The sequence below is a fragment of the Grammomys surdaster genome, unplaced genomic scaffold, assembly GCF_004785775.1.
Source record: "Grammomys surdaster isolate TR1022 unplaced genomic scaffold, NIH_TR_1.0 125561, whole genome shotgun sequence".
NCBI classification, from domain to species: domain Eukaryota; kingdom Metazoa; phylum Chordata; class Mammalia; order Rodentia; family Muridae; genus Grammomys; species Grammomys surdaster.
The window spans coordinates 1,200,451-1,213,245 of record NW_021620408.1 but is presented as its reverse complement, the minus strand read 5'-3'; the positions used below and the strand labels follow the sequence as shown (position 1 = coordinate 1,213,245).

Sequence of the window (12,795 nt, the reverse complement as noted above, 5' to 3'; positions counted from 1 at the left end):
AGTTGTGGAGCCTTGGTCAGGCAAGCTGTGTCACAACCCTTCAGAAAGGGCTGCTTCTCGTTTTTCCCTTCCCTAGCACCACTCAGTCCCTGGAGGGGTTAGAGCCTTAAACATGGTCTTCCTATGCTATGTTAGTGTCTCAACTGCAGTGGACCAGGAGCAGCCTTGTCAACTTTAACTGCAGCTTAGCTCTGTGTATGTAAATAGCTGAGTTGGAACGCCCTGTGCCTTTGTTAGTACTCCGCAGGGAAATGTGGGGGCCTGAGTTTTCCTTTGGTTAGAGGTACTTGGCCACTCAGTGGATCTCAGTGCTGCTGAGACTGGAGTCCCAGCAACCTTCTGTGTATAGGGCTGGGGGTTTAAGACCTTCAATTCTCCATTTGCTGCTGTATTTCTGTTACCCGAATTCCTTTCCACAGCCCTAAGCTGTTAGTAAGCGCATACTACCCTGCTCTGCGTGTATGTCAATTCCGCTTTTAATTGTGGTAAGATATGCAAAATATGATTAATCACCTGGCCCGTTTTTGATGTTATTTGCTGTAGGCATGACCATTGTGTGGCCAGCACCACTATCCAGTTCCAGAACATTCTCACCCACCTTTAGGAAACCAGATACCCACGAAGCAGTCACTCCCGTGATCCCTCACTCCCCTGGCAAACAGCTTCTTTTCTATTTCTTTGAATCCCTTAATCTAGATATCTAAAGTAAATAGATTTGTACAGATGTGACCTTTTGGACCTGGCTCTTTGCACTTGGCACAGTGCTTCTTGGTTCTTCTACCTGCCTTTGTGCCAGGTGTCAGATCTCATTCCTCTCTAGAGCAGAGTGACATTCTGCTGTATGGGTGTGCCACATTATGTTTACCGGCTAACTCGTGGACCTCTGGGTTTGGTTGGTTGGTTTCCCCTCTCAGCTTTGTTGATGAAGCTGCCATAGACTCATGTTTTGGTTTGCACACCTGTTCTCAATTCCTTAAGGTATGTGCCTCAGAGTACAATGGCCGGGTCACAGGGTAATTGATTGCTTAACTCCTCATGGAATGTGTTAGCTGAGTTCTCTGAGGATTAGAACCTGCAGAGATCCATTGTATTGTAAAAAAGGAACCTATTAAATTGGCTTATACAGTAGGAGGCTGGCTGGTCCTTGGCTATAGGCTTGCTAGAAAGCCAGACCCAGGATCTGCTCACCCCAAGAAACTAGAAGCCTCAGAAAAAGAGGGACTGAGCTGATACAGTCTCAGTTGGAGGTTGAAGACCTGGAGGCTCCCCAGAGTCACAGGTTTGAATCACATCCAAAGCAGTCAGACGTTCCTGGGTGAAGGTAGCCACCGTATCAGCAAGTGTGGTGTGTGCATGCGCTGCTTCCTTCTCTTTGGTTCCGTTTGGGTCTGTTGTGTGGAACCGTCCACGGTCAAGCTGACCCTTTACCCTTCACTTGCTCTCACACAAACCATCATCCTCTTAAGAGGCCCTCTCCCAGAATCTAGAATGCAGGCTGCTTTCCAGCCAGTCAGAGTGACAAGATTAGCCGTCATGAGCAGCTTTCTGCAGCATCTGACCATTTCTGTCTGTGCTGACTGACTGGGCAGCATTCCAGTTTCTCGACATTCTCCCTGTTAACAGGCAATCTAAGAGCATGAAGGCTTACTGTGATCTTCTCAGATTTGATATAATCTTTATAAAGAGTGGTCATTACCACTATAAATGCATATATATATATATATATGTGTGTGTGTGTGTGTGTGTGTGTGTGTGTGTGTACACACTTCCCACACCTGTTATGGAAGGCAACCAGCCCTACTTGTTCCAGTGCTGATTTCCAGTCTAATCTTAACTAAAAATACCTTCACAGAACTATCAGGAACAGTGTCTAAGCATCAGAGCCTGTGGCCTAACCAAGTTGATACAGTTATACAGTTTTTTTAAGTTTTTAAGTATGAATGTATGTATGTATGCATGTATGTATGTATGTATGTATGTATGTTTGTTTGTTTATGGGTGTCTTGCTTGCATTCATGTCTGTGTAAAACATGTGTGCCTTGTGCCCTCTGAGGTCAGAAAAGACCACATCTCCTGGAACTGGAGTTACAGATCACTGTGAGCTACCATATTAAAGATGTCTGCCACCACTCCCAGTGAGCATATCCATGACCTCAAATATTTATTTTGTGTTTAAGTGTATGTTAGAAACATTAAAATATCCACTTCTAGCTACTTTGAGGCATAGAATTAAATGTTGCCCACCATAGTCATTGTACTGTGTCATGAGCTGCTAGCCTCTTCTGGCTGAGCCCCCATCAGCCATCTGTCCCCCACCCCTCCTGTCACAACTTTGTTCCCTGCATCTGTGGGATCAGTCATTTGCCTTCCACATATGAATGAGAACATGCAATAGTTGTTTTCTCATGTGGATACATCGTGTGTGTGTGCGTGTGTGTGTGTGTATGTGTGTGTGTGTGTAAGTTGTAAGCCACCATGTGGATGCTGGGAATTGGACCTAAGTCCTTTGGAAGAGTAGCCATTGCTCTTAGCCACTAAGACATCTCTCGAGTCCTTTAGTTGTTTTGTTTTTTACATAATTACATTTATTATAGTGTGTATGTTTGTGTTGTGAGGGGTAGGGTGCACCATGGCATGCTTGTGGAGGTCAGAAGATGATTCTGTGGAGTTGGTTCTCTGTGGGTTCTGGGACTCGAACTTGGGTCTCCAGGCCTGAGTGGCAAGCACCCTTACATGCTGAGCTGTCTAGCTAGCCCTATCTTGAGAAGTCTGCAAGGTGTTTCCTGTTGTTTGTTTGTTTGTTTGTTTGTTTGTTTTCGAGACAGGGTTTCTCTGTGTAGCCTTGACTGTCCTGGAACTCACTCTGTAGACCAGGCTGGCCTCGAACTCATCTGCCTCTGCCTCCTAAGTGCTGAGATTAAAGGTGTGTGCCACCACTGCCTGGCTAAAGTGTTTCCTATTATGGATGGACTAATTTCTGTGTTCCCAACCACCATGCATGAGAGCTTTCTTTCCCTCACATCCTTGTCAGCATGTATTATTTTTTCTTCTGTAAGACCCATTCTAACTGTAAAGTGGCATCTCCTGGGTTTGCTCTATATTACTGTGATGACACGTGATGTTGAGTATTTTTTCATATACTTGTTAAATACTTTGGTGTCCTTTTTTTGGAGAAATGTTTATTCAGAGCACTTGTCAATTTTTAATTGGATTATTACTGTTTTGCTGTTGAACTTCTGTTTGTTCTGGACACTAATCCCTTGCTGGAAGAAGAGTTGGCAAATATTTTCTCCCATTTTTTAAGTTGTCTTTTGTTGCTTGCTTTTAAGTTTGATATAATCCCGTTGGTTGAATTTTGATTTTGTTTCCTGGTCCTAGCAGTACTTGTGAAAGAAATTATTCTTTCCATTTGAATGGTTTGGGTTTCTTCTCAAAATCTTGAATTTTTTTTTCCTCAGAGCTACCCCTTCCCTGCTATTGGACCCTGGAGACAAGGTCTTACTATCTAGTCCAGGCTGGCCTCTAATTCTCTTGTCCTGAGTTCTAGGATTACAGATGTGCACCACCACATCTGGTGCTAAACACTTTAAAATGGGAATTTAAAAGTTCATCTGGTAATGTGATGACTTAGTCAATTCAGGTTAACCTTAAGGATTTTCTTTCCAGCTCAACACTTAATAGGAATGTTCATAGACCTTAGCTTCCTGATAGAATTGTAAAACTCAAGACTATTCATGAGCCAACTCTAGACTCACTAAGAAAAATCTCTACCAATCTTCAGTAAGGACATCATCTATTAGTTAAATGGAATTTTGAATAAGAGTTAATAATGAAAAATAACTAAGCAATGAAGAATTAGCTGCTGTGAGAGACCCTAAACTCAATCATATCAACAATCACAAAAAATGCAAGTAGCTTGACCATCTCAGATGACAGAAGCAAGACCCAACTATGTGCTGCCTGGAAGAAACAAACTTAACTATAAAGGACACAGCAGTTTAAAAGTGAAGAGTGGGGGCTGGGAATATAGATCAGTTGGTAGAATGTTTACCTAGCATGCGTGAAGCCATGAGTTCAAGTCCCACGTCCCAGTACTGGGAAGACAGGCAGGAGAATCAGAAGTCTAACATCATTCTCAGCTGAGGTTCTTGTTTGTTTTGTTTTACTGAGTTCAAGGGCAGCCTGAGATACATGAGACTGTCTCCTTTTGGTTGAGAGGAGTAAAGATGGGAAATACATATCACGCTTATACAGAGCCAATCTGGGTAATAGAACATTGGAAAAATGACATCAAAGAAAAGAATGTTACTATTGGTGGGACGGTTCATTTTGTAGTGGTAAAAGGCTAAGGTAATAAAAAGGTGTATTCCTCAGCAATTGTGCATTTAATAACAGCTCGAAAATGCAGACTGCAAAAGCAGATGAAGTTGTAGTAGAGATGTCAATACCTACTCTCAACGATTGACGGGATGAGGAGGAAAATGCAGACTGCAAAAGTGGATGAAGTTGTAGTAGAGATGTCAATACCTACTCTCCATGATTGACGGGATGAGGAGGACAGACGACACGCTTGTGTACACTCATCCATCCCGTACGTTAGAACCCTGGTCCCTAGAGAGATATCTGAAAATAAGGTTTGAAGTCTCGGTGGGAGGTCTCTACCGGGAGGAGTGTCAAACTGTAAACACCCAGGACAGGGAAGCTGCAGTTGCCAGTCTTTGCACACACAGATCAATTATTCATAAACACTCAGACCCAGACCCCCAAGGAAAACTTTGCCATAACTCTTGAGCGTGGGCATATGGGGAGCCCATGGGGCCGAGGCCTTGGGCATGGCCGTGACCACGCCAACAATATACATTTACTCAGGACTTTCCTCACCCTTGGCTTCCCCACACCTGCACCCCAAACCCGGCTCCCTAAGAGGAGACTAGCAATAGTGTAGTAAAGAGCTTAGGGAGAAACACCCTGGCCCTGGCTTGACCCTGAGCTCAGACACTCGGGAATCTCTCTGATTTATCAGCCAGTGTTTCAGAGTTAAAGGTCAAGCAATGCTGCTTGGGTGTAGTTTTCCAATAGCTCACTGTACACGCTTCAAAGACCCTATAAAAACTTGCCCTTCTGCCCAGCGCTCTGCTGTCTTTCTTCCCAGTCACAGCCATTCTCTTTTCCCCAATAGATCTCTTGTGTGAGTTCTATTGCCTGTTGTGAATGTGTGGTATTCCTTGGCTGTGCTCCTGCTGCGGGGTCTGAGGCACACCAAGACCCCATCCCTCCCTCGTCTCCAGTCCACCTACAGTGAACTCACCTTCCAACTCACCCTAGCAGTAATCCAGGAAGTTTCCCCGTTAGTCAGTGTTAACAATTTCCTGAGTCCAAGGAGGTGACTGTTGAAGTGGAGGTATTCCCCCCCCCCGGGTGTCCCCCCCCCCCCCCCGTCCTCCACCCTCCACCATAGCTGCAATCCTGCAGCTTCCTTAGGCCTGACTGGGCTATTGTGACCCTTTCCTGCCCCCGTTCTATTTTGCCTCCCCCTCGAAGCTGCCTGTACTCCCACAGCCTCCCCACACTCTCATGGTTTTATACTATTAGATCCCATTCCCTGGCCCGTTCCCGAGGATTAGATCTCGGTCCTGAGCTCGGTTTTTTGTTGCCTTCTGGCAAGGTTTTGGAACTTGTCAAAAGCTCTGGTCCTCATTCTTCCTGAAACCTGGGGATGCTCTCAACTACAGGCTTCTATGTTCGTTTTTTTTTCTACACCTCCCCCCAATCCATGGGAACAGTGACACCCATGCCCTCTCATTCTCCCTTGGGATGCCTCCTAGAAAACTTCCTACTGCTCCACCTGCCACCCGACTTGAAGAGCCCTAAATCTGGCCTCAATAACCCTTAGCTTACCAACCCCAATGTCTACCCAATGGCACCCTAGGTCCCAGTACTATTCAGGACCTTCATAACTACTGCAAGCAAGCAGGGAAACGGGATGGAGAATCCCTGCCTGCATCCAGGCTTTCTCTTCTCACCTCTCCAAGTCCTATTTCCAGTCCTCCTGTTCCCCCACCCAGCTCCTCCTAGCCATGGAGCCTGAAGCAGATGATTCCCCACCACTCTGACCCAGCTAATGAGCCTCTCCCTATCCGCATCAACCCACAGCTCCTCCTCCTGCTCTGGCCCCTCTGGTCTCCCCTTCTTCCTCTTCAGGAACAGGCCACACTAAACAAATCTTCCTGGCACTCACCTTCTGCCTACCGTCAGCTCTTAGTCCTCCCATGGCTGGTTCCCTCTGTGCCATGGAATTCTCTCTCCCTCTCGTCTCCCTCCCCCTCCCTCTCCCTTTCCCTCTCTCCCTCTCCCTCCCTGGCCTAACCTGGCCGTGGGTTCTCGTGGTTCTCCTTTTGCAGGAAGTCTCTCAGATGGACGGCTTCATCAAGGTACGTTTCCTCTTCTCACTAAGCAGACTTTCTCAGATAGAAAAAAGGCTTGGGGTCCTATATCACTATTCATCCACCTTTATTAGAGAATTCCAATATATACCCAATCTTACAACCTCACCTTCCAGGAGGGTTATATGATTCTCACCAAGAACCCTTTCTCTGAGAGCTCGAAGGAGTCCAGGAATAGGCTAGGGCACAGGCAGAGTCCACCAAATTAATGCTGCCCACTCAATTGGGATTGGGATAATCCCTGACTTGGATTCCTAATGGAACAATACCTTGGGGACATTTTAGCTAGAGACAGACTCATAACTTGCCTCCTGACCAGTCTCTGTAAGGCTGCCCCAAAAAGAAGTAAATTATGAAAAAAATCTAAGAGGTCATCCAGGACAAGCACAAAACTCCATCTAGATTCCTGGACTACCTTACGAAGGCTCCACTACAATAAACCAATCTGGAACCCAAGACTCAGAAGGGAAACAACTCATTATGGTCTCCTTCTTCTTCCAGAGTTTCTTTACATTAGGGCCAAACTTAAATGCCTAGAGAGGGCCATCCTGACTTCACAGGCAGAAAGTCTTGGCGGTGGCCTTCAAGGTGTACCATGGGAGAGATGAAAAAGCCCCCAAACTAAAAACCTGATGCTAGTGAAGGCCTCTCAGTTGGCCATAGCAACTGCCCAGGCCCCCTTGCCTCTCAAAATCTGAGAACTCCCAGGTTCCTGTTTCAGATGTGGTCAGAGGGAATCACTGGGCCCAGGCCTGCCCAAGCCCTCGTAAACCACTTCACCCATGTCCAAAGTGCCATCATGTTATCTGTCCCTGTGTTCCTCAGAGTGTTGGGGCATCAGGCCCAGATCATCCTCTAGCCGACCTCTTAGGCCTGGTCATAAATGACTGAAGGGGCCTGGACAACCTAGGCCCAACCATCACCTACTCCAACAGGTAGCCACAAGTAGGTATCATGGTATCAAAGTGACCAATATCCTTCCTTCTGGACATTGCGGCCACTTACTGTGGTCTGATGGAGTTTGGAGGAACCACTTCCCCTATTTATTCCTCTATTATCGGGAATGGGGGGGACAGTCTTACCAACCTTACCAAACCACACCACTCAGCTGTATCTTTAGGGGTATTCTGCTTACCACCTCCTGGTGGTACCAACCTGTCCTAGCCCCTTGCTGGGGGAAGAGAGACCTCCTAGCCATAGTGGGAGCCTCTATTTCCTTTGTTCCCTTCATCTGCTTGGCCCAGGCTCACTGGCCATTCCCCTCTGATTTTCCTCCAAATCACACAATCTGACATACCCTTTTCCTTGCTGGACTGACTTCCAAGTGCATCCCTGAGTGTGGGACGCTCAAACCCTTTTATAGTCAAACATGACAACTACAAAAACCCTTTCCCTCCTGTTTATGGCAAAAAGCAAGATGCCACCCTCCCATCCATCCACCTGGTTCTGGTTGTTTGGAAAGTTTGTCTGTCTGTCTTGTGACTGCTCTGTGCTTTCTGGTCTGTCCATCAGTCTGTGGCAAACATGGGAGCCGAGACGAAAACAGGTCAGGCTCAGTTGAATGTATGAATGATAGTGGCCACCGCATGTTTTGTTTCTGACTGGTCTCCTTGGAGTTTGTGAGCTGTCTGTGTTCAGTGTTTACTGGTTATTTCTTTCCTCTGTCTGCCGCTGCCAGCCACCAGCCAGCCACCATCACTAATGCTGCTTACCATGGTTGCTTTTATGGCCAGGGCTTAGAATTTATCTCTGAGCTCTCTGGTCACTAGATTCAGCACAGCTGGGATTCAACTGTCTTTTGAGGATGCAGAGCCTCAAATTTTGTGGATAATATTAAGGTTGTTTTATGCTGTTCTGCTTTATTGAAAAGCTGGCTCTGGAGTTGGGTTTTGGCTCCTCCCCCCAAGACCCTATCAAGTTTATCTAAAGGTTTCCTCCAAAATCTCTGTCCTGTGTCAGGCAAGCCACCTGACTGCAACAGAAAAAGGAGACGAAGACAAGACCAAAAGATTCAAAGGAACCTGCCTTGCAATGGCAGCTCCCAGCAATAACGACTCACGTCTCTGGTGAGTGTTAGATGGGAAATGGAAAAGCTTAAATAGGTTCTGAAGCGCTAAGGTCTGAGGACAGGAAAGCTGGTGTTTCAAAGTATGAAAATGCAAGTTGTAAAGGTTATAAGAAACTAGTCTAAGGTATGAAAAATGTTTCAGATTTCTTTCTCCCTCTGTGATGGTTTGTATATGTTTGGCCCAGGGAGTAGCACTATCTGGAGATGTGGCCTTGTTGGAGTAGGTGTGTCACTGTGGGCATGGGCTTAAGACCCTCAGCCTAGCTGCCTGGAATCGAGTCTTCCACTAGCAGCCTTCAGATGAAGATGTAGAACTCTCAGCTCCTCCTGCACCATGCCTGCTTGGATGCTGTCATGCTCCCACCTTGATGATAATGAACTGAACCTCTGAACCTGTAAGCCAGCCCCAATTAAATGTTGTCCTTATAAGAGTTGCCTCAGTCATGGTGTCTGTTCACAGCAGTAAAACCCTAACTAAGACACCCTTCTATTTGAAGGTGAGTTTTAATATTGATCAATGGAGTTCTGGTAAGCTGATAAAATATTGACTGCTGTTATCTATCACAAACTGAAGATTTTAAATATCCCTTGGTTGTCTTCTAAGTATAGATTTAAAGGTACTTTTCATTGTGCTAAAAACATGTCTGCCCAATCTCTATGTCCGTCCCTCTAGTCAGAAGAAAAATGTTTGTGCTTCTTAACTCAAAGCCTCGACTACGGCTTGGAAGTGTGAATCCACTCCAGCTATTTTACAGACAGCTGCTAGCTGCTCTTCTAAATTGTGGATTTCAGTACAGATTATAAACAGTGGCAATGTTAATATGTCTAAAACTTTAATGTCTTCTTATAAACAATAAATTCATGTAAGCTTCGGGGAATTGAGGGAGTCATAGGACTTGGACCCACCTCTCATAGGTCAAGTGGGCTAAAATAAGTTCCCCTGCTTCCCCATTCCTGTGGGCAGGATCTCTGTACCCTGGTCTTGGGGTGCCTCCCTTCCCCAGTTACCAGGACTTATGGGCCCAAAAGTTCCAAATATATGACCTTCCTTTTTAACTTCTGTCCCTAGTCTGTATCTACCTCAGCAAAGTTCCACTCTCCCAGTGAACACCATTAGCTGTGGACTACCAGTACACCAATAGCTTCGAGCCCTGGACTTGCTGAAAGCTGATATGAATCAGTCCAGCCGATGTGACTGCCCCATCTCTTCAGCTGGGCCAGCAAACCAGATGAATGCCCCATTGCATAGTCCTCTCCTGCCTTTTGACTAGCATCCCAGCCTTTCTGGGCTCTGACAACTAGTTTCAGCAGCAAGTGGTTACAGAAGGGAGCATGTTGCCCTTCTAGTAGGCTGGAGTATTAGGTCAAAAGGAAACACCCTGGCATAGAGGACAAAATGGCTACTTCTAGTGCCTGTCAGCATACCAGGAGAGATACTTGTTAGAACCGAATTGGCCCAAATCTATCAACAGGTAGATTCTTTAGCTGAAATAGTTCTACATTATGACAGGGCACTCCACTGGCTTTATGCAGAACAAGGGGTTTATTGTGTGGCTCTAAGAAAAAAAAATCTTGTTCTATACAAACCACTTGATAACCATTAGAGAAAATCAGCTAGGATTAGATCCACTAACAGTGGGGAAGGGTGGCCTTTGCCTCTTCCCCAGGGAGAAATGCTGCTTCTAGGCCAACCAGTCAGGTAGAGTAAAAGACAAGACCTGAAAACTCCAGACAGATCTCCAAAAATGTAAGGAACAGCTCAATGCCTCTGGCCAGCGGATCCTTGACAATCCAGTATGGAGTTGATATTGTTCTTCCTCCCTTCCCCTCCTTTCCTAATCCTAATTGTTTCCTGCCTCATACACTTCTTGTCTAGACTTTTTTCAATAAACTTGAAAGATTTCTAACCAGACCTTAAATCAGTTGTAATTATAGGATTATCAGCCCCCCACCTATGGGATCAGAGGCCTATAACCCCAATTATGCCCTGATGGTGAAGATTGAACTTGCCAAGGTCTTTGATGTCCCCGTACAACAGGAAGTAGTCTAATGATAATAGTGCCCTTGTTCCCGACTTCTGATTACTTAACAAAAGTAAACAAAAAGGGGGAACGCCAAGAGAAAAATGCCTTGCCCCTGCTTTGACTCTAGAGACTTAGAAATCCCTGCCCCTGTAACTCAGCATCAACAGCCAAATGTTGTTTCAGAGTTACCAACCAAGCGATACTTCCCACCCTACTAAGCTTTCCCTTGTGTTCACTGCGCATGCTCCAAAGAGCCTATAAAGCCCTCTCCCCCGGGCCTTCTGCCACTTGGCTCCTCATTGCCAAGATACCCTTGTACTGGAAAAACACATTTAAACAGAACTTGTGTCCTCTCTCTGGCCTCCCAGTGAGGGCACAGCATGAAAAGGCTGTCTACAAGCCTATCGATGAGCTTTCTCCAGAGCCCGGCCACACTGCTTCCTCCATCTTGGATTTTCAGCCTCTAAAATTAAGAGTAATACATTTCTGTTGTTCAAGCCACACTGCCTATGCTGTTTGCTACGGCAGCCTGAGTGGGCCAACACAAGGAAGCTGACTGGAACATCGACTGATCTGACCCAGGGATGTTTCTCCAGCCCTGTTGCCCAACTACTTTCAGACTACAAACTTTTCCAGGTCAGAGGTAGCAATAAAGACCATAAAACAAATACAATCATTTTGTTTGTTAGTTGGCTTTTTTTTTTCAAACAGTAGACCTCGAACTCGGAGATCCACCTGCCTCTGCTTCCAGAACGCACAACCATGCCCCACAAATCTAGTAAAATGTAAAAGCCCTAGGAAGTATGTTCTCTTGCCATTGGGGAGCTAAATTAGAAACGAACACCCAAAAGGAATCCCCCTCCAATATCTGAAAATACACATGAATTCAAAAAGAAATCAAAGAGAAGTTCATTGTTCGGCCTCATTAAAATGCCCAACTACCAGAGCTATGGAGATAGTCAGTAAAGGACTTTCTGTGTAAACATGAGGGCCTAAGTTTGAACTCTCAGCACCATGTAAAAGCTAGATGTGATAGTGTATACCTATAGCCATCGCCCTGGGGGACAGTCAGGCTCCAGAGGCTCCCTGGGGGACAGTTGAGGCAAAACAGTGAGCTCCAGGTGAAAGACCCTATCTCACAACCCAGGAGAGTGACTGGAGAGATGGCTCAGTGGCCGAGCATCCTGCCGCTGGACGTGAGCCCCATCCTCAGAAACTGCGTGGTGGAAGGAGGGAACTGACCTCCTCACACATGCAGTGCACGGCCACGCATGCTCACGAGTAAACAAAAATGGAAAAAAAGAAAGTTGAAAGGTGGCGAATAATAGAGGAAGTCACCCAGCATTGACCTTTGGCCTGGGCATGCACACATATGGGCAAGCACACTGCACACATACACACACCCCTATACACATATGCACCTTCATGCGCGCGTGCACATACACACACACACACACAATGTCAACTATAATTTTTTTTAAAGAGAAACTGTGGCCTCAACATACACATATATGGACAAGCATACTACACACACACACACACCAACTATAAATTTTTCAAGAGACACTTGAAAGAAAGTCTGGCCTTGACATGCCCATATATGGTCAAGCATACTGAATAAACACACACACAATACACACCCCCTACACACACACATGCACACATGCACACACACACACACCTTTACATACAAACACATGTACCCACACAAATTGCAACTGTGAATTTTTCAAGAGACACCTGTAAGAAAGTGAGGCTACAATCACAGATCAGGGTGAAGTGAAGGTTCAGATGAGCAGTGTGCACTAGAGAGGTGGGCGTTACCCCTTCCTTTCTCACAGCATCTCAGTGACTGCATGACACTCCCATCTTACAGATGGAGAAACAGAAGATCCAAGAGGTCACCGCTCACCCACGAGTGCGAAGGATGAAATTCAACCCCGGCTCTGCCTGGCTCCAGCTTTCCTTTTGCTGTGCTCCATAGATGGAGGCTAGACTTGGAAAACACACAGCCTTTTGTTCTACACAAGGAAGAAACTAAGGTCCAAAGGAAAAGTCTCTCTCTGTCTCTCTGCAGCTGTTTCTTGCCTCCCGATTTATTGCTCTGTTGTTACAGCCAACCAGAGGTGAGCAGTGAGACAGAACCTGACTTATCTAGTGTAATGTCAACATGACACAGATAACTGCTGTCCTAAGACAGATAATCATGTTTCTATTGGCATTGTAAGGGAAGAGCTAGCTGCTGAGCAAGAGTGTGTGT

General features: G+C 45.9%; 1 long non-coding RNA gene across 1 annotated transcript; it reads left to right on the top strand.

Moving 5' to 3' along the window:
- Positions 1-917: 917 nt before the first annotated feature.
- Positions 918-12,493, top strand: LOC114638179. Its single transcript, XR_003713841.1, has 3 exons — positions 918-978; positions 8,403-8,509; positions 12,412-12,493. It is a non-coding gene; the product is annotated as an uncharacterized LOC114638179 (long non-coding RNA).
- The last annotated feature ends 302 nt before the right edge of the window (positions 12,494-12,795 follow it).